The sequence below is a fragment of the Brassica napus genome, chromosome C2 (genome assembly GCF_020379485.1).
Source record: "Brassica napus cultivar Da-Ae chromosome C2, Da-Ae, whole genome shotgun sequence".
NCBI classification, from domain to species: Eukaryota; Viridiplantae; Streptophyta; class Magnoliopsida; order Brassicales; family Brassicaceae; genus Brassica; species Brassica napus.
In genome coordinates, this window is record NC_063445.1 from 39,741,400 (window position 1) to 39,761,441 (window position 20,042).

The window sequence follows — 20,042 nt, forward strand, 5'->3', positions numbered from 1 at the left end:
ATATACGAGCACTCGTATATGCACCCACTCCCCCCCCCCCTTTTCGAAGGGGGGATAGCTAAACTCGTCCTTCGACAAGCTGCCTACGTACCCCTTTCAGGGATCAAGCCATCTCGTTGTTTTGTGGTTTGTGGGAGTGTGTCTACTCTGCTATCGCGTTTGCGTCGGTCGCCTTAGTTGCAGGACTGACGTCTTCTACCAGGTTCTTCTCCTCTAGTTGGGTTGAAACGCTGGGCTCCGAAACTAATTGTTTCTTGGCCGTTGTTTGAGTGGACGATTTTGTTTCGTCCTTTTTCCGAAGCGTGTTCAATTGATGTCTGAGTTAGCTTTGCCCGTTTGGCCTTTACCATCGCGATGGTCGTGATTTTCCGTAGCTTGTGTTTGGTCAGGAAGTAGCGTCTCTACTGTGTCTTGGATCCCCAGATCACGGCGATTCCGTTATGAGTCGGGAATTTGATGCCAAAGTGATAAGTCGACGAGACTGCTTTCATGGCGTTTAGCCAAGGCGTGCCCATGATGACGTTGTCGATGGCCGGGTGGTCAACGACTGCGAAATCGACAATCTTTGTGACATCTTTCACCGCAACGGGCAGTTTGATCCATCCGAGACTCATAGATGTCATGCCCTCGAAACCGGGCAACGTCTATATATCCCGTCAGAGCAATGTTTGTAGAGATATAGCTCGCCCCAGTGATATCTCCTAACTTCTCTTAAAAACTTCTTCCTTGGATACCCTCTCAACTCTTCGGGTTCTATGCCAGCAGCTAAATAGTTCACTATATCAGCGTACCAAGGTCTGCTTTTTGAACCTTGTCCGACTGCGTGCACTTCCCGTTGCAGACTTTCATCTACGGGGGAATCATGGTCAGGGTGCAGCTCGTTGTGTGCGACGTTTACTTTTATATCGAAGGTGAGGGTTAGGGGATTTATTTCTTTATTTAGATCATCTGGAGTGTCGATCGACATAGCATTGTCGTCATCGATCGACATAGCATCGTCGTCATCGTCGATCAATAGTTCCTCGGAAGTGAGACAAATATTTCCGACGAATGAATCCGTTTGGTAAACGTTTTCCGTTGGTAAACGTTTTCCGTTGGTAAGAAGTCATCGATAGAAACGTCATCTTCTATTCGTATCCGGGAAAGATGATCTGCAACTATGTTTTCTACTCCTCTTTTATCTTTAATCTCGATGTCGAATTCTTGAAGTAGAAGGATCCATCGCATGAGTCGTGGTTTCGCATCATTCTTTTGCATTAAATATTTAATTCCAGCGTGGTCAGTATGAACGATGACTCGCGAACCAACCGGGTTTTGGCGGAACTTTTCAAATGCATAAACTACATAGTAAACTGTATGTAGCTTTTTGTCTTTTCTTTGGCCTAGAACTGCTCCTACAGCGAAATCGCTCGCATCGCACATGATTTCGAAAGGAAGATTCCAGTCAGGTGCTTGTACGATGGGGGCAGTTATCAAGGCTTTCTTTATGTCCTCAAAAGACTTTACACATTCTGGTGAGAAGTCGAATTTAACTACTTTACAGAGGAGGGAGGTGAGAGGTCTAGCGATTTTGCTAAAATCCTGTTTGAACCTCCTGTAAAATCCGGCATGCCCGAGAAAACTTCTCACGTCTTTTAGGCTCGTGGGTGCAGGCAGGCCGGTCATTACATCAATCTTCGCCCGATGTACTTCTATGCCAGCAGCGGACATTCATGTCCTAGGACGAGGTTCTCCTCTTCACATCTTGCCAAGACTTTACATAGGTTATCGAGAAAGTTTTTGAAACTGGATCCATATACGGAAAAATCGTCCATAAAGACTTCCATGAAATCTTCTATCATATCTGTAAATATTGACATCATGCATCGTTGGAAAGTGGCAGGGGCATTACAAAGACCGAATGGCATTCTGCGGTATGCAAATGTTCCGTGTGGGAACCGAAATTCGCACTGTCAATTTCCGTTTAAATTAGGAAAGTTAGGAAACCCTAATTTCCCAGAGGTCCCGGATATCTGCTAAACCACACGCCAAGCAATCAGAACACGAAAGTAAAGACGAAAAGAAATAAGAAATCGTAAAAAAAGAGCAAAGGGTGTCTTATTCCGAATTCGCATATGAGCGTTACAACAAGGTAGAAGCCTCGGCCATGAGTGATGTTGGCGAGATTCCTAGTTCTAACAACCTAAGACTGCAAAACCTAGTTGAGTCGCAGCTCGAAATAACAAAAATGAAGAGTTGCCTAAATGCTCTAAGTGCTAAGTTTTCTCTGAAAAAGTTCTCCCTTTGTGCCTCTTGCCTAGGACTCCTTATATACTCCCTCCAAGGCCGGTTTGAGCCTTTCCCTTCCTGCCCTTAAGTCGTCATACCTCAAAAATGGAGATATTCCATTTTTCCCGATCTTCATGATTATCCGCGGAAACTTAACATTTATCTGCGGAATTTTGACATTTATCCTTTCTTGCGGACTAAGTATAAACCGCCATAGTATCTATGGGCTTTTCCTTAAAAAACGTAAGTGGGTTTCTAATCGCGTTTTAGACCTATTTGGGCCGTCTTTCGATTCGGAATGTTTATCACGATTTTTATCGATAAGAATGAAATTTCCGCGATTTTTATCGTAAAGTTTAAATGATAACTCCAATCGATCGGAGTGAGAAATGATATGACTGCGGTACATGGGAGCTAGCATTGAGGAACATACAAGAATGCACTGATTTAGGTCGTACCCATTGATCGATGTCCGAGACAGTTCGGTCGCTACGTAGCGACCGACTCGTTCTCGGGTTGGTCGCTACGTAGCGACCGACTCGTTGTGGATCGGTCGCTACGTAGCAACCGACTCATTGCGGATCGGTCGCTACGTAGCGACCGAGTCGTTGCGGATTGGTCGCTACGTAGCGACCGACTCGTTGCGGATCGGTCACTACGTAGCGACCGACCGAGAGGCTTGGTCGGTCGTTACGTAGCGACCGACTCATTCTCGGGTTGGTCGCTACGTAGCGACCGGCTTGTTCGCAGGTCGGTCGTTACGTGGCGACCTTGCTTGCATCTTTTTCCGACGTTTCATGAACATGTTCTTTAGTTTCGATGAATGAACCAAGATTAACGCAATATTTCACCGCAAGACTTTTCGTAAAAGTAATCTTTACAAAGAATACTTTTCTTAAAAACGTTCATGTTAATTTTACGGATATTTGGATGTTAACTTCGTCGTGTCCGTTTTTGACCCCAACAGTTAGCCCCGCAGCCCGTTAGAATCGTGGATTGCGACAAGATTCTAGTGCGCAGTTTGGCGAGTTAGGTAAGATAGGCGTATTGGACGAAGTTTATATCCAAAAATTCCGCGGAAAAATATTGAATAAGAAATATATATATATATAAATTGAAACCTCAAATTCCTACCTCTATAAATAGTGAGCTCCCATCCTTCATTCCCTTCACATATTTCTTTCTTTCTAAACTCTCTCTAGCTTCTTTTCTCACTTTAGCTCTCAAGATGTCTTCCTCCCAAAACGACAAGAAGAGTTCTGATGCTGAGATGGCTGAGGCCTCCTCCCAGGCACCGGAGTTGACCCCTTCTGACAACGCTCCGGCCTGTGTCGCCGGCTTCATCTCTTTCCGAGAGAAGATGGCTCGTCGTAAGGCTGAGAAGGAAACGGCCACGCCGACGCCGAGCTCCCGTCCTCATCCGTTCTGGCCGTCGCTCCGACTCTCGAACCCAAGGTTCAGGTTCCGCAAGGTACGGGAGCGCAAGTCGAAACGGGCGTTCCGTTCGTGCCAGACCCTTTGGTGCAGCCTTCTTGAACATCTACGACTCAGATTCTCATCGAGGGCAACGAAAAGGCCAATGAGTCGATGCCTCCTCCTCCAGCTAGGAAGGAGATTGTCCTGACATTGCATGCTCCTAGCACTACTCCGGTTGTTCAACCAAAGGGCCGGAAGAGAAAGTGCGTCAGGGGCAACGACGGGGAATCTTCGCAGCAGGAAGGATTGAATCTGGCGTCAGGACTCCGCGGAAAGGTTCGTTCTTCACTTTGGTTTTTTATTCTTAGAGCGTAAGGTCTTGTTTAGCCCTGTTTTGCTCCGCATCTCTAATTGTTTTACCTCATCTCGCAGTTTGTGTCGCTGATTGATGGGATGATCAGCGAATGCGGTTCCGAGGTCAGTCGTCTTGCGAGAGATTTGACCGAGATGCAGGGCAGACTGTCTGAGTCTAGAGCCATGCTGAAATCTCTCGAGGATTCTCATTCCGCAAAGGTGTCTAAGCTCGAGGTTCAGATCGGAGAGCTTGAGAGGGACCTTGGGAAGGCGGCGAGTTCTTTGCTTAAGGAGAAGAAGGCCAAGAAGACCAAGTTCTCGGAGGTACGTCGACTTCAGCGTCAAATCGAAAGTGGTGATGGGTCGGCGAGCCATGTGGTCGAGGAGGCCAAGGACGCACTCTGCGTTGAGTTCCAGACCCGTTTGGGGAAGATCCTCGACTTTCTGGGCTCCCTCGAGTGCATTCGCAGAAGGGATTTGGCCCTGGCTACTATCGATGGTGGGATGGCCGTGGTGGTGGGAAGGCCGTGGTTCAGGCACTCCAGGGTGAAAGACCTTCGTCCTTGCAGGCCAAGGAAGCCTGGTTGTCCGCTTGTAAGGGTGATCTGGCGGCAGTGGATGGAAGTTTCGACCTTGTCTTGGCCGAGCTAAAGTCCGAGTGTTTCCTCCCGACGTGTTCAGAAGACCCAGAGGGGCAAGATCCTGTGGTCGGGGAAAACAGAGGCGGTGCGGCCCCGAGCTTGGACGAGGCGATGGGTGAAGGGGAGGTTTAGATTCCAGATGACGATCAAGGTTATGATCTCGCTTGAGAGATTTTTATTATTTTCTTTTTGCTATGAATTAGTACTTGCTCCGGCCTTGTATGGCCATGTTTATGTTTTGGGACTGGCCGTAGAAGGTGTGAGTAAGTAAATGGATGGTGTAGAAGGAAGCTTATGAGTTGGCATCTCATATCTTTCTCCCAAGTGGAATGCTATATTCGTGGCTTGTTTCGAGAACTTTCGCAAAATTCTAACTTCGTGGGATTTCTTAGGACGTTGAATATAAGCATAGAGGCATGCTTTAGGATCTCGTATCTTTGATATCATACCTTGAGATGTTAAAGACCAGTGTGCTAGGTTTAGGGCAAGACCTAGGTTTACTTCTGGTATTAGGGGGTGCGATGACTAATTCGACTTACGTATCCCGTTACAGTTACGACCTGATTCCATACCAATTTAAAGTCCGCGACAGGTTCTCGGCATATATGAGTTGTCTGGTTGGAATCGAGCATCTCTCCAAGGACAATTTTTAAGTCTCCTGGAAGTGCTGACCAAAATTTTGGATTTCTTTTATAGCGCTATAACCCTTGTGTCGGATGTATGAGAGTCATCTTTGCGAGATGGCTTAGTCTGTTTAGGATGTTGGGAGTTCGATGTGATCAGCAACGAACTTGGTGGTGGACACTATCGTCTGGATCTTCACGAAGAGTACGTGTTTGAGAGAATGTTAATGCGTATGATAGTTCCTTTTTTTTGAGACCAGGATTTCGTCTACGCGATGTCTAGCGGGAAATAGTTTCTTAGGCGTTTTTGCGACGTCTCGCAATGCCAAAGGTTGATTTTTTTCCTAGTGACTGGTGAATTAGCGAGTTCATTTACGACTCGAATATAATTTGTGGATCGAAGATGATTGTGCGGTTTGTAAGGTAGAAAAGTTTCAAAAATATCGAAAGCCTGGTCAGATATTTTGAACTTATGAGTATACGAGTACGTGTATACATACCCACTCCCCCCTTTTTTAGAGAGGGGGACACCTGAATTTGTCTTCCGACAAACTGCCTACGTACCCCTTTCGGAGATCAAGCCGTCTCATAGTTCAGTGGTTGTGAAGCGATTTGTTTAGTGATAGTATTTTTTGAGATGCATTGCATTCCAAGTTCTTGGAATTTTTATGCCTTGCATGTTCGCCATCTCGTAGGAACCTGGTCGGACGACTTTAATGATCATGTAGGGTCCTTCCCAGTTTGCTCCTAGTTTTCCCGTGTTTCACTCAGCGGTGTTTAGGAAGACTTTGCGTATAATTAAATTTCCTTCGTTGAATCGGCGTTTTCGAACGTTGGAGTTATAGTATTTTTCGGCTGCGTGTTGATAATTTTGAATTCGGATGAGCGCTCGATCTTGGTTTTCGTTGATGAGGTCGAGATTGTCCAGCAGCATGGCGTTGTTGAGCTCTTCTTGCTCAAGCAGTAGTCTTCTTCAGACCCCGGGAAATTTGACTTCCGAGGGAATCATGCATTATGTCCCGTACATGAGGGCGAAAGGCGTTTCTCCCATTGCTCGTCTTGGGATCGTGCGATGTGACCAGAGGACTCCCTCAAGTTCCTCCGCCCACCTTCCTTATTTAGCGTCTAGGCGTTTCTTAAGTCCGTCTAGAACGGTCTTATTGATTGTCTCGGCTTGACCGTTGCATTGTGGATATCTGGGAGTTGATTTGTTTAATCGTATCTTCCATTTTTCGCAGAATGCTTCGAACCGGGTGGCGATGAACAATGATCCATTGTCAGTTACGATCTCGTAAGGAACTCCATGTCTACAGATAATGTTTTTCCATACGAAACTTTGGACTTGGACATCTTTTATACTTGCGTATGACTCTGCCTCCACCCACTTTGAGAAGAAATCAGTAAGGACTAAGAGAAAACACTTTTGCTTTGAATTGTGAAGGTGTCCGATGATGCCCATGGCCCAGCGCATGAACGGATATGGTAATGTGAGGGAAGAAAGAACTTCTGGTGGTTGTCGGATGGTCGGAGCATGCCTTTGGCATTTTTCGCATTTTCGTGCGAATTTTTCACAATCTCCGATCATCGTTGGCCAGTAGCATCTGTGGCGTTTGATTTTCACTGCAAGTGACCTTCCACCGGAATGGTTTCCACAGGATCCAGAATGGACTTCTTCCATGACTTTTCTCACATTTTCTCCTTCCAAACATGTCATGAGCGGTCCGGAAAATTTCCACTTGTAAATTTCCCCATCGACCGTCCCGTAACGCGCGGCTTGGGTTCGGATTTTGCGGGCTGCCCATTTTTCCGGGGGTAATTTTCCGTCGATGATGTAGGCTTGAATCGTTTCTAACCATGGCGTATCACAGCCGTAGTGGGATTGTTCCGATCTCTCTTCTGGCTGTACCGCGATCTCCTCTACATCGTCATCTCGATCCCTGATGAGGTTGATAACGACCTGGTCCGATACTCGGGTGTTCGATGAATTCGACCGTAATCACTCTTTTAAGACTTGGGTCTGAACTTGACGCCAGGGCCGCGAAAGCATCAGCTTGGACGTTTTCGGAGTGGAGAATTCGCGTGAGAGCGAAATAGTCAAAATCTTGAGCTAGATTTCGGACCAGTTTGAGATATGCATCCATTCTTTCATCCCTTGCTTCGTATTCTCCGCTATATTTACTTGCGACTAGCTGAGGATCACAGTAGGCATGGATGTTGCGTATCTTCAATCCGCGAGCTAATCGTAGCCCTGTAATGAGCGCTTCGTATTCGGCCTCGTTGTTGGACGCGTGGAATTCTAGCCTAAACGATTGTTCTAGGATTTCATTGGTCGGTGACGTGAGGCGAATTCCGATGCACGATCCTTTCTTAGATGACGATCCGTCGACGTGAAGGACCCATGTTGAATTTGGTTCCTTGTTAGTCATGGTTCATGTCGGTAGCTCTACCAAAAAGTCTGCGAGTACTTGGGATTTTGCACTCGTTCTTGGTCAGTATTCTATATCTTACTCACTTAACTCGACTGCCCATTTGGCTAGTCTTCCCAACTGGCTCGGACTATGCAAAATCGTCCACAGAGGGAAGGTCGTGAGGATGACGATCGTATGAGATTGGAAATACGGTCGGAGCTTTCGTGCCAAGGTTACGACTGCGTATGCTAATTTTCCCATTAGCGGATATCGCGACTCAGCATCTAGCAAAGTTTTGCTTACGTAAAAAATGGGTTTCTGTTAACCGCGCTCCTCTCTGATCAGGATGCCGCTTACAGCCGTTGCCGATACTGCGATATATATAACACCGGAGGAGTGGCCAAGTAGTGTTTCAGCTGTTGAAAAGCGTTTTTGCACTTCTGACCACTCAAATTTTTTGTTCCCCTGTAGGATATCGTAGAAAGGTAAGCATTTGTCTGTTGATCGCGAGATGAATCGTTTAAGTGATGCGACTCTCCTGTTTAATCTCTGTACTTCCCGCTTGTTTTTGGGTGAAGCCATGTCGATCAGTGCACCGATCTGTTTTGGATTAGCTTCGATTCCGCGGTACGTTACTAGATACCCGAGGAATTCCCCCGACGCTACGGCGAATCTGCATTTTGCCGTGTTAAGCTTTATGTTGTGCAAGTTTAGTGGCGCGAAATATTCCTCAAGATGAGACACGTGATCTTCCGCATGGAGGTATTTTACGAGCATGTCGTCTATATAGACCTCTATGGTTTTACCGAGTTGTTCGGAGAACATCCGGTTCACGAGTCGTTGATAAGTTGCGCTGGCATTTTTTAGGCCGAAAGACATCACTTTGTAGTAATAAGTTCCGCGATCTGTAATAAATGCAGTTTTTTCGCGATAGTCAGTGTTAATCATAATTTGATTGTAACCCGAAAAGGCATCCATGAAGGATAAGAGTTCATTTCCCTCTGTAGCTTCGACAAATCGATCGATGTGCGGTAAGGGGAAGCTATCCTTTGGACAAGCTTTGTTAAGGTCAGTGAAGTCAACGCAGACACGCGACTTCCCGTTTTTCTTCTTGACCACTACAGGATTGGCGAGCCAGTCCGGGTACCTTACTTCTGTTATCGACTTGACTTTAAGCAGTTTTTCTACTTCGTCGTTGACCGCATTAGCGCGTTCAGGTCCCAACTTTCATCTTTTATGTTTGACTGGTTTGAAGGTTGGGTCGATATTCAGCTCGTGGCAGGTTATGTTGATGTCAATCCCCGGCATGTCTTCGGCAGCCCAGGCAAACGCGTGGAGATTCTTTTTTAGACAAGTTATGAGCTTAGTCTTTAAAGGTTCATGGAGGTTAGCTCCGATTTCGACGCATCGTTTGGGGAATGCTTCGTCTAGACATACTGATACCACGGGTTCGCAGGTTGCCTCGCGCTTTTCTTCTAGAATTTCGGCTTTCCGCAATTGCCAGAAGAGTCCTACCGAATCTTGTTCTTGGGCTTTTTTGTCGGAGGCCAACTTTTTCCTAGGAGTGGTCTCGGAATCTGATTTTTTCCGTTTTAGTTTTACGGCGAAGCAGACTTGTGGTACCCTCGGGTTTCTCCAGATTGTTTTGATTCTGCGAGGGGTTGAGAATTTGAGGCAAAGATGGTACGTTGATGGAATTGCATGCATAAGATTCAACCATAGTGTGCCCATGATTACGTTGTATGACGCAGGTCTATCGACAACTAGGAACTCCGCGATTTTTTCCATAGTTCCAGCATTGACTACGAGGTTAACTGACCCAGGAGCCAAAGTTGTCTCCGCTGAGAGTCCAACTAGCGGGCTAGGGTTTTCCGCAATTTCGGACGGGTCAATCTTCATCCTTTCGAGGGTGTTTTTGAAAATAATATTAGCCGAGCTTCCAGTATCGATTAGGATTCTCGCGACGTCGGTGTTCTGAATCGTCAACTCGATGACAAGGAGGTCGTAAGGAGGTTTGGTCTGGTTGACCGTTTCTCTACCCCTAAAAGAGATGACGTCCGTATCGATCGAGTCTTGTATGTTCTTTCCATCGTCAATCGTCATATCTGATTGGGCGATTTGTGGCTATGGGAACCGAAATTCGTAATGTTGATTTCGTTTAAATTAGGAAAGTTAGGAAAACCCTAATTTCCCAGAGGCCAAGCAATCAGAACACGAAAGTAAAGACGAAAAGAAATAAGAAATCGTAAAAAAGAGCAAAAGGTGTCTTATTCCGAATTCGCGTATGAGCTTTACAACAAGGTAGAAATCTCGGCCATGAGAGCTGTCGGCGGGATTCCTAGTTCTAACAACCTAAGACTGCAAAACCTAGTTGAGCCGCAGCTCAAAATAACAAAAACGGAAAGTTGCCTAAATGCTCTAAGTGCTAAGTTTTCTCTGAAAAAGTTCTCCCTTTGTGCCTCTCGCCTAGGACTCCTTATATACTTCCTCCAAGGTCGGTTTGAGCTTTTCCCTTCCTGCCTTTAAGCCGGCATAACTCGAAAATGGAGATATTCCATTTTTTTCGATCTTAATGATTATCCGCGGAAACTTAACATTTATCTGTGGAATTTTGACATTTTTCCTTTCTTGCGGACTAAGTATAAAACGCCATAGTATCTATGGGCTTTTCCTTAAAAAATCGTAAGTGGGTTTCTAATGTGTCTTAGACCTATTTGGGCTGTCTTTCGATTCGAAACGTTTATCACGATTTTTATCGATAAGAATGAACTTTCCGTGATTTTTATCGTAAAGTTTAAATGATAACTCCAATCGATGGGAGTGAGAAATGATATGACTGCTGTAGATGGGAGCTAGCATTGAGGAACAGACGAGAATGCACGGATTTGGGTCGTACCCATTGATCGATGTCCGAGATAGTTCGGTCGCTACGTAGTGACCAGGTCCGCGATGGGTCGGTCACTACGTAGCGACCGACCGAGAAGCTTGGTCGGTCGCAACGTAGCGACCGACTCGTTGCGGATCGGTCGCTACGTATCGACCGACCGAGAGGCTTGGTCGGTCGCTACGTAGCGACCGACTCGTTGCGGATTGGTCGCTACGTACTGACCGACTGAGAGGCTTGGTCGGTCGCTACGTAGCGACCGACTCGTTCTCGGGTTGGTCGCTACGTAGCGACCGACTCGTTCTCTGGTTGGTCGCTACGTAGCGACCGGCTTGTTCGCGGGTCGGTCGTTACGTGGCGACCTTGTTTGCATCTTTTTCCGACGTTTCATGAACGCGTTCTTTAGTTTTGATGAATGAACCAAGATTAAAGCAATATTTCGTCGCAAGAATTTTCGTAAAAGTAATCTTTACGAAGAATAGTTTTCGTAAAAACGTTCATGTTAATTTTTACGAATATTTGGATGGTAACTTCATCGTGTCCGTTTTTGACCCCAACATTCCGTAAGGGCATGTAAAGGTGGTCTTTTCTTGATCGTCAGGATGTATAGGATTTGGAAAAATCCAGAGTATCCGTCAAGAAAACAGTAGTATTGGTGATTTGCCAATCTTTCCAACATTTGATCAATGAAGGGTAAGGGAAAGTGATCTTTTCTGGTGGCAGCGTTTAGCTTCCTATAATCGATACACATTCGACGTCCAGTGACAGTTCACGTGGGAATGAGTTCGTTTTTATCATTCTTAACCACTGTAATTCCGCCTTTCTTAGGTACAACATGCACGGGGCTCACCCAGTTGCTATCCGAAATTGGGCAGATGATTCCAGCATCTAGAAGTTTGATAATTTCCTTCATAACAACTTCTGTCAAGTTCTGGTTTAGCCTTCTTTGATGTTCCACTGACAATTTGGAATCGTCTTCTAAGTGAATCCGGTGCATGCACAGATCTTGAGAGATACCAGGAATATCCTCGAGAGAGTATCTGAGGGCTTTCCTATACTTACGCAGTTTATTCAATAACAACGCAAGTTCTCCGTTGGTTAGGTTGGAATTTACAATTACGGGATAAGAATTATTGTATAGAAAAGCATACTTGAGTCCGGCGGGTAATTGCTTTAACTCAAGTTTTGGTGCTTTTTCGAGATTCCAATTTTCTAGAGGGGATGGTTGTCGATCGATGGCGGCCTTTAAATATCGATCGATGTTGATTTCCGAATCGTCATCCTCCACATCATCAATATTTGCTATTTCTACACTTGCGTCCATTAATCGCGCGTATTCATCAGCTCTGATGTTGATGCTAAATGTTTCCCCTTCGGTAGTTGTGAGAACTTTTTTCAGGGGATCATCTGAGCATTGGTCTATGAAGGATTCTTCAGCCAACTCAGAGATATCGTCCACGTAAGAGGCTTTTTTTATCGATTAAGGGTCGTTTTATCAGTTTTTCTATATCGAAAGTCATTGGAATGTTTCCAATGTTTAAACATATCTGACCTTCCTTGACGTTGATGATTGCACCAGCGGTAGCGAGAAATGGTCTACCTAAGATGAGGGGATCTTTTGGTTCATTCTGGTATTTCAACACAACGAAATCCGTTGGTACGTGACAGTCGTTAATTCTTATCGGCACGTCATCTAGAACTCCCTCAGGTACTCTAACGGATCTATCAGCAAGAACTAAAGTTATTTCGGTGGGTTTGAACTTGTCGTATCCCAGGGATATCGCGACAGAGTGCGGCATGAGATTTACGCTGGATCCTAGGTCACAAAGGGATCGAGGAAAACTATTGTCTCGTATGTTGCAATCTAGAACAAAACTGCCCGGATCAGGTCTCTTGATCGGGGTTTCGCCTTGGATTATTGCACTTACTTCCTCTGAAATCATCATGACGCTGTGTTCTGCAGCCGGGAAGCTGTTGGATACCATGTCTTTTACATATTTCTTAATCGAAGATGATACTTTTATGGCATCACTTAGTGGCATTTCCAACGTGATTTTATCGAATGCTTTCTTGCAGATCACTTTATCCAATTCTCGCTTAATTTGCATATTGTTAGGAGGAAAGGGTAGCAAAGTCCTATACACTCTCTCTACTGCCAATTTGGCAGGAGTCGATCGTCGATCGACATTTTTTTTCATTCTGTCGATCGATATTTATTGTAGTCGGTCGATCGACATTATTCCCTTCTTGTCGATCGATTTCCTCCTCTTCTTCCGACTTCTCCTCTTCTTCATCGAGGTTAATCGTTGCCTTATCAGCTTCAGGGGGTTTTTCTGCATAAGTGATTTCTACAGTGCTCGGGGAAAGGCATTTCCGCTTCTTAGTAACACAACACAAACTTGACGTCTAAGGTTAGTGTCAGTTTTTCCAGGAAGGAATCCTTCATCCCTTCTAACAAACCCAACGTTATGCGCAACTTGGCTATCTAATTTCTTGACATGGTCACTCAAAGTTTCACACTTATCATGTAAATCAGAATACACGGAATCCAAGTTTTCATCGAGAATCGCACTGATTTTCTGCTGCCCTTTTAGAACTTGTCCCATCATATATTCCAGCTTGCTCTTATGAGTCTGTTATGCCTTGTAGGTCCTTGTGAAGCTCATGTTTTGCTGCTGATCGGCAAGTCTTTTTTTTTTGTGAAATCTAGTTTCATCGATGAGGTCTACATGCTCTTCTTCATCTCCTCCACGTAGAAAGGTCTGACTCTCATCGGTAAACCGAACTTGCTCATCTCCAATCACAAAAGCATGAACTGAATCTGATGTTTCTTTCACCTTAGATAACTGATCTCCATTCGAATTCTCGGCCATCTTCCTCCTCTCGAGATTAGTCTTCTTGGCACTAGTGCTAGATGCCACATTTTCAATGAGCCTCGTAGCTTCTTCAGGTGTCTTGGTTTTGAAGTTCCCTTGACTCGCAGCATCCAAAGTCGCTTGGTATGTCCAGTCGTGACCTCTGAAGAGAATATTAAGTAGTTGGATTTCGGGAAAACCATGGTGTGGGCAGTCTCGCTGGTAGGCTTTGAATCTCAACCAAGAAGCCTTAAAAGCTTCAGTAGTGCCTTGAGAAAAATTATAGATCTTATTTCTAAATTCCTCGGTTCGTGCATCATCGAAGAAGTTGTTGAGGAAGACACTTTTCATATCACTCGAGCAAGTCAAAGATCCTGGCTGTAATTGTTTCAGCCAGTGCCTCGCATCTCCAGCAAGGGAATACGGGAAGAGTTTGCAAAATAGGTTGTCTTCAGAGACTCCATGCACCTTGATGTTAGACACAAAGTCCTCAAGTGCTTCGATATGGTCTATGGGGTTTTCATGAGGAAGACCATGAAAGGGGTGATGACTTACTAGAGAGAAATATTTGGGTTTCAGTTCAAAGTATTTTCTTAGAATTGCTGGAGGACGGATCGCAGACCGGTTAGTGTAGAACCGATCAGGTCTGTCGCGATCTCCAAGCGTTCGGTGATGCTCAGGTCCAGCATTCAAAACAACAGCTACACCAATAGAAATTGGAGCCCTATGTCTATAATTCATTTGGTTTGATGCATTGCATACTCGACCTTTTTGATCTCCTAGAACTACTTTTTCATTATTGAAATATGTAATAACATACTTACTTGCTTCCGGCAGGATGGCGTCGATCGATATTGGTAGCGGAGAGTCGATCGACATTTCGGTCGACCCGTAGCTCGATGTTGTTGTCTGAGCATCGATCGATATTTGTGTCGACCCGTCGCTCGATGTTGTTGTCTGAGCGTCAATCGATTTCGGGCCGAAATTCATGTCTTCCATCTTAAGTACCTGTGTCAGCAGGGAAAGAGGAAAAACTTAAGCAGATTCACTAACAAAATCTAGACTATATTCTTAACTTAATCTAATGGTAATAAGAAAGAGTCCCTGGCAACGGAGCCAAATTTGATATCACTCAAATTACCCTATGGAGTGAATTACTCTCTCAAATAAGAGGTTCAGATGTAGTACTTAGGGATCAAATCCACAGAGACTCTAGGATTACATAATAGATTTATAGCATTCGAATTAAGGCTAGATTAAATGATTTATAGGTTTTAAAGCAGTAAATGAATCGGTGAACAAAATAATTGCTCGATTGATTTGATTTGAAGTTGTTAACTGTTGGGATAATAGCTAGATTCAGGTATGTTCTCAGGTATGATAAGTAATACTTAAGTTGAGTCTTTAGGGGTTTTATTAATATTAATTGTTCTTGAATTAACACTAAGATATAATCAATCTGATTATCTAATCTGGATCTCGGATTTCAACTATCATATGTTAATCGCGAGAAAGTGTCGGTCGATGATTCGTTAAGAACATCGATCGATACAACTTTCAAAATCTCGATCGATAGAGCTGTCGCTGCGTCGATCGATGCTTCTTCCATAAAGCTTTACGGACAGGTTTGATTTATATTCTCTAACTCACTGGATCAACTCTCATCTGTATCTAGTCAGTTAGATCACAGTAGTTTATTTTCAGGTATTGGGTCAAGCAATGGCTTGATCCCAATTAATCCTAAGATCTAAGTTTAAAGGGTGATCAATCCTAAACTTAGCTTTAAGAAAAACTAGATGAAGAACTATGTTTTTAAACACCCTAGCAACAGTTTAATTCAGTATTAAATGTATCAACCTATTGAGAAACCTAAACCTAACAGCAAGAACTACTCAGACATATTCATAAAGCACATAGTTATGATGGTCTGAATAATACTCAATAGATAAATAAAAACAGAATAGAGTAAGAAACAAAGGGATTTCAAGATCTTCCCTCTCTCAAGGTGTTCATATCTCTCACTCCAATCCTAAGCTCTCTCTCTCTAGAATAGTATGAAGCCTAGCCATCAACAAGGGCTTAGAAAACAGTAAAATAGGGTTTCAGGTCGTCCAGGGGTATATTGGTAATATGTGGTAACTTCTAGGCCAAAATTGGTCATGAAACAGGCTTGGCCAGTTTTCTGGGATCACTTTCGACCGACAACAATGATGTTTCATCGATCGACAGTCCTTCATCTCCTCGACAGCTTCCTCTCGCGAGGCAGACAGACCACTCTTCAGTAAAACGAGCATAACTTCTGCTACAGGATTCTGATTGACCTCAAAGCGGTGGCATTGGAAAGCTAACTCAAAGATATATTTTGTATCAAAAGATGGCCTCAATCTAATGGAGGAAAAGTCTCCATCCATAGCTAAATATCTGATACGTCTGTGCAGTTCTGCACCTCAAAAGGCTCCAAAATAACCATATTTCTCCAGAACGTACCTTAACCCGTAAATACTCTAAATAGACTCTATATAGTAGAAAATATATATTAAAACACTTATATACCATTGCTGGAAGTGGGTAAAATCCATGGTATATCAGGTATCACGAATTTAGAAGGAATGGGGAATTATTTGGGTATTCCTGAGAGCCTTGGTGGCTCAAAAATACAAATTTTTAGTTTTTTAAATGAAAATGTCAAGAAAAAAGTCAATAGTTGGACTGTTCGCTTTCTTACGAGGGTAGGCAAGGAAGTATTAATAAAAGCAGCAGCCTCACCTATGCCAATATATGTGATGTCATGCTTCAGACTTCCTAAAGGGGTCACCAAGAAAATCTCGAGCAGGCTAGCGTATTTCTGGTGGAGTAGCGGGGGAAATAAAAAAGGTATTCACTGGTACTCATGGGACAAAGTCTGTACACATAAGGAAGATTGAGGATTAAGCTTTAGGGATCTTCAAGACTTCAATACAGCCCTCTTGGCTAAACAATTATGGCGCTTGATAGACAAACCGGAATGTCTTTTCTCAAAGGTTTTCAAAGTCTGATACTATCGGCACTCTCATCCGCTGGATGAACACAGATCTTGTTCATCCTCTTACGGGTGGAGGAGCATATGTTCAGCTAGATCTCTGGTTAAAAAAGGGCTAATCAAAAGAGTGAGTATTGGGCAATCAATCTCTGTTTGGAATGATCCATGGATTCCTGCTCCTCGCCGAAGGTCAGCACTACCAAAAACTCAGTCACAATTTCTCAATCGCTCAAGGTGGTGGATCTTATTGATCCGATTGATCGAACCTGGAATGTAGCTCTGCTCAATGAACATTTCCATCCTGATGATGTGAAGACCATTCGTTGTTTGGCAGTTAGTAGAACTCAGCGGATAGATACATACGGTTGGATGTTTCGGAATCTGGGAAATATACAGTTAAATCATGATTCTGAACCAAATCTTTATACCCAGATAAGGTTCCAAGGATGCCACTTTATGGGCCGAATGTAAAACCATTACTAGCATTTTCGTGGAAACTTAATTGTTCTCCGAAACTAAGGCATTTCATATGGAAAGCTTTATCTGGAATTTTACCAGTAGCAAAGGTTCTCAGGACACGTGGTATAGATTGTGATCCACGATGTAACATATGTGGAGCGGAGGAGGAAACTATAAATCATGTTCTCTTTGAATGTCCACCAGCATTACATACTTGGGCTTTATCCAAGATCCCTTTTCCCCAGGGATTTTTCCATCATCATCTCTTTATACTAGTATAGATTGTGATCCACGATGTAACATATGTGGAGCGGAGGAGGAAACTATAAATCATGTTCTCTCTGAATGTCCACCAGCATTACATACTTGGGCGTTATCCAAGATCCCTTTTCCCCCAGGGATTTTTCCATCATCATTTGTTTATACTAGCATGGATTATCTGTTTTGGAGGGTTCCGAAGGAAATTGATTCGGATTTTTTTCCATCGATTATGTGGTATATATGGAAGAATAGAAATGAAAAAAAATATCAAAATAGGAATGTGGATCCCCAGGAAATACTGCGTAGAGCAGTGGTGGAAGGAGCTCTTTGGGCAGAGGCACAATTATTTAAACTAAAGCAGCCTGGTTATTTACAGCCAGTCACAAACTGGCAATCAATGGAGTTTACAAGAGTTTGCTGTGTTGACGGAGCCTGGAGGGAACAAGATGTATTCACGGGACAAGGTTGGTTTTGTAACGCAAGGGATTCCGAAGAAGTTATGATGCGGGCGATGAACCTAAGACGAAGCCTGCCACCATTACTTGCAGAATGTGAAGCATTGATTTGGGCGATGGAGTGTATGAAGAAATTGCAGTTTTTAGAAGTAGTTTTTGCGACGGATTGTTCTCAACTGGTGAAGATGGTCGTCACCTGAGGATTGGCCAGCTTTTGCTAAACACATGGAGGAGTTTTGCCGTAGTAAGACTTTCTTCTCTAATTTCAAGATCATACATATACCAAGAGCATATAATACAATGGCGGACAAGCTTGCACGAGGTGCAAGGAGTTCTCCTTCAGCTAAGCTATATGTTGATTCCATACCTCCGGCTTGGCTTTCCGATCCGGTGGTCTCCATAGTAGATTAGTTCATTTTGTTGTTAAAAAAAATATACTCCTTCTAAGGCGGTTTGCTCCTTCCCTTTCTGCCCTTGGTCGAGTTTATCGCTTTGCGGAAATATTCCATTTTCCTTCGATCTTCTGTGTTTATCCTTGAAAACTTAGCATTTACCTTCCGAAATTGACATTTATCTTTTCCTGCAAAATAAAAATAAACCGTAATATTTAGTGGGCTCAATTTCGTACAAAGTCGTGATTGGGCTGTTAGCCGCGTTTCGGGCCCTTTCGGGCCGTTTATCGACTTTAGCTTTTTTACGATTTATCGGAGAGTGCGCTTTCAAAATGACGTCGATTCCGAGGAAATTTAGTATTTCCCATACGATATAGGTGACTCAAGGTGTTAAGTTCACCGTCGTCGTTTCATATGATCGACCGAACTTTACGCGATAAAACGAGTCCTTACGGTTTTTAAAACGTAAAGTTCCAACGGTACCTCCGATGGAGACTAAACAACAGCGACTTTGATACAATTTTGGGAGAGGAGCTACGAGGACGAGGTGACGATGGATTCTGGTCGATCCAGCTCGGCCGTTCGCTGAACTGGACTGATCCATCTCGGCGAACGGCCGAGCTGGATCCCGTTGTCGATCAATCACGGCCGTTCGCCGAACTTTACTGGTCTAGCTCGGCGAACGGCCGAGCTGAATCCCGCGGTCGATCCAGCTCGTCCGTTCGCCGAACTGGACTGGTCCAGCTCGGCGAACGGCCGAGCTGAATCCCGCAGACGATCCAGCTCGTGCGTTTCGACGAGCTGGCCATTAGACCTTTGGTAATTTTTTCCGTTATTTTCGTCTTCTTTCTCATTCTCGGGAAGTTTTCTGACGTTAATTTCATCGCAACCGATTTTGACCCCAACAGTTAGCTCCCAGCTCGGTAGAACCGTGAGGTTCTTGCGAGTGGTTTAGACACGTTGAGTAAGTTAAACGGAATCCATTGTCTGAAAATCCGAAGATGAATAGTGAATCCTTTTGCCTATAAGTATGTCGAGTAAGTTTTCAAATTCTTTACTTGCTCATTTCCACAATTTTTCTTTCAAAGAAGATCCTTTGCTCTCCCTTGGGTAAAGAAAAAGTTATCTATCTTCTCCTCTTTTCTTTTTTTTTTCAATTTGAGAAAGAAAGATCATGTCTTCAAGTAGAAAATCCTCTACCAAGTCTCATCATGACCGTTCCGTTCCCGATGGTTCCAGCTTGCAGCATGTCGATGTTGTGCCAAAGGTTGAATTCTCGGCAGGCTCGATCGATCCTGAAGAGGTCAATGCATACTGGGTGGGTAGGGGCGAAGTGAAACCTCCCGTTCCTGGGTTATGGGTTCCTTCTCCTTTTAAGGCCAACCCTGTGGCCGGCTGTCCGAGCAGGGGTTGTCCGAATGGGCTTGCGGCCATTAGACGTTTCTGCAGAGTTCCTGAGTTAGTCGAGTTTCGCCTCCCAGAAGCTGGGGAAGTTGCATTATCTCCGCCCGAAGGCAATTTCACGTGCTACGAGGCGTACTTGATGCAGTGTCATCTATGGTTCCTATCCCGGAGCTCATCGTACAGCTTCTCAACCGTTTCAACTTGTCAATCAGCGAAGTTAATCCATGCGGTTTGCAGCACATCGTTGGAATTTTGGTGCTTAGTTACAAATTGGGAGTCACCCTTGACGCTGACCATCTGGAAGCTTCGGTTGAGGCCCGATGGTCTTCTTCGCCCATAATCCATGCGAGGCCTCGTTCGAACAAGGCGATCATCTCGGGGTTCGTATCAAAATACCATTTTTTGGAAGGAGCAATTCTTCTTTGTCCGTGTTAGTGACACCTCCGTGGAAGAGAGCGCCATCCCCGTCTTTAGGACTAGATGGGGGCAAAGAGGTATTCTTGATCTCGAACGTTTGCTCTTTTTTGTTTTGATGATGTTTGATCTTTACTCGTTAGGTGTTTTTTTTACATTTTTTTACAGTGTCCAACACTCTCAATCAGG

At 44.3% G+C, this 20,042-nt stretch overlaps 1 non-coding gene across 1 annotated transcript; it reads left to right on the forward strand.

Moving 5' to 3' along the window:
- The first annotated feature begins 13,645 nt into the window (after positions 1–13,645).
- Positions 13,646–13,752, forward strand: LOC125582801. The gene has a single exon (XR_007320253.1). It is a non-coding gene; the product is annotated as a small nucleolar RNA R71 (small nucleolar RNA).
- Positions 13,753–20,042: the final 6,290 nt, after the last annotated feature.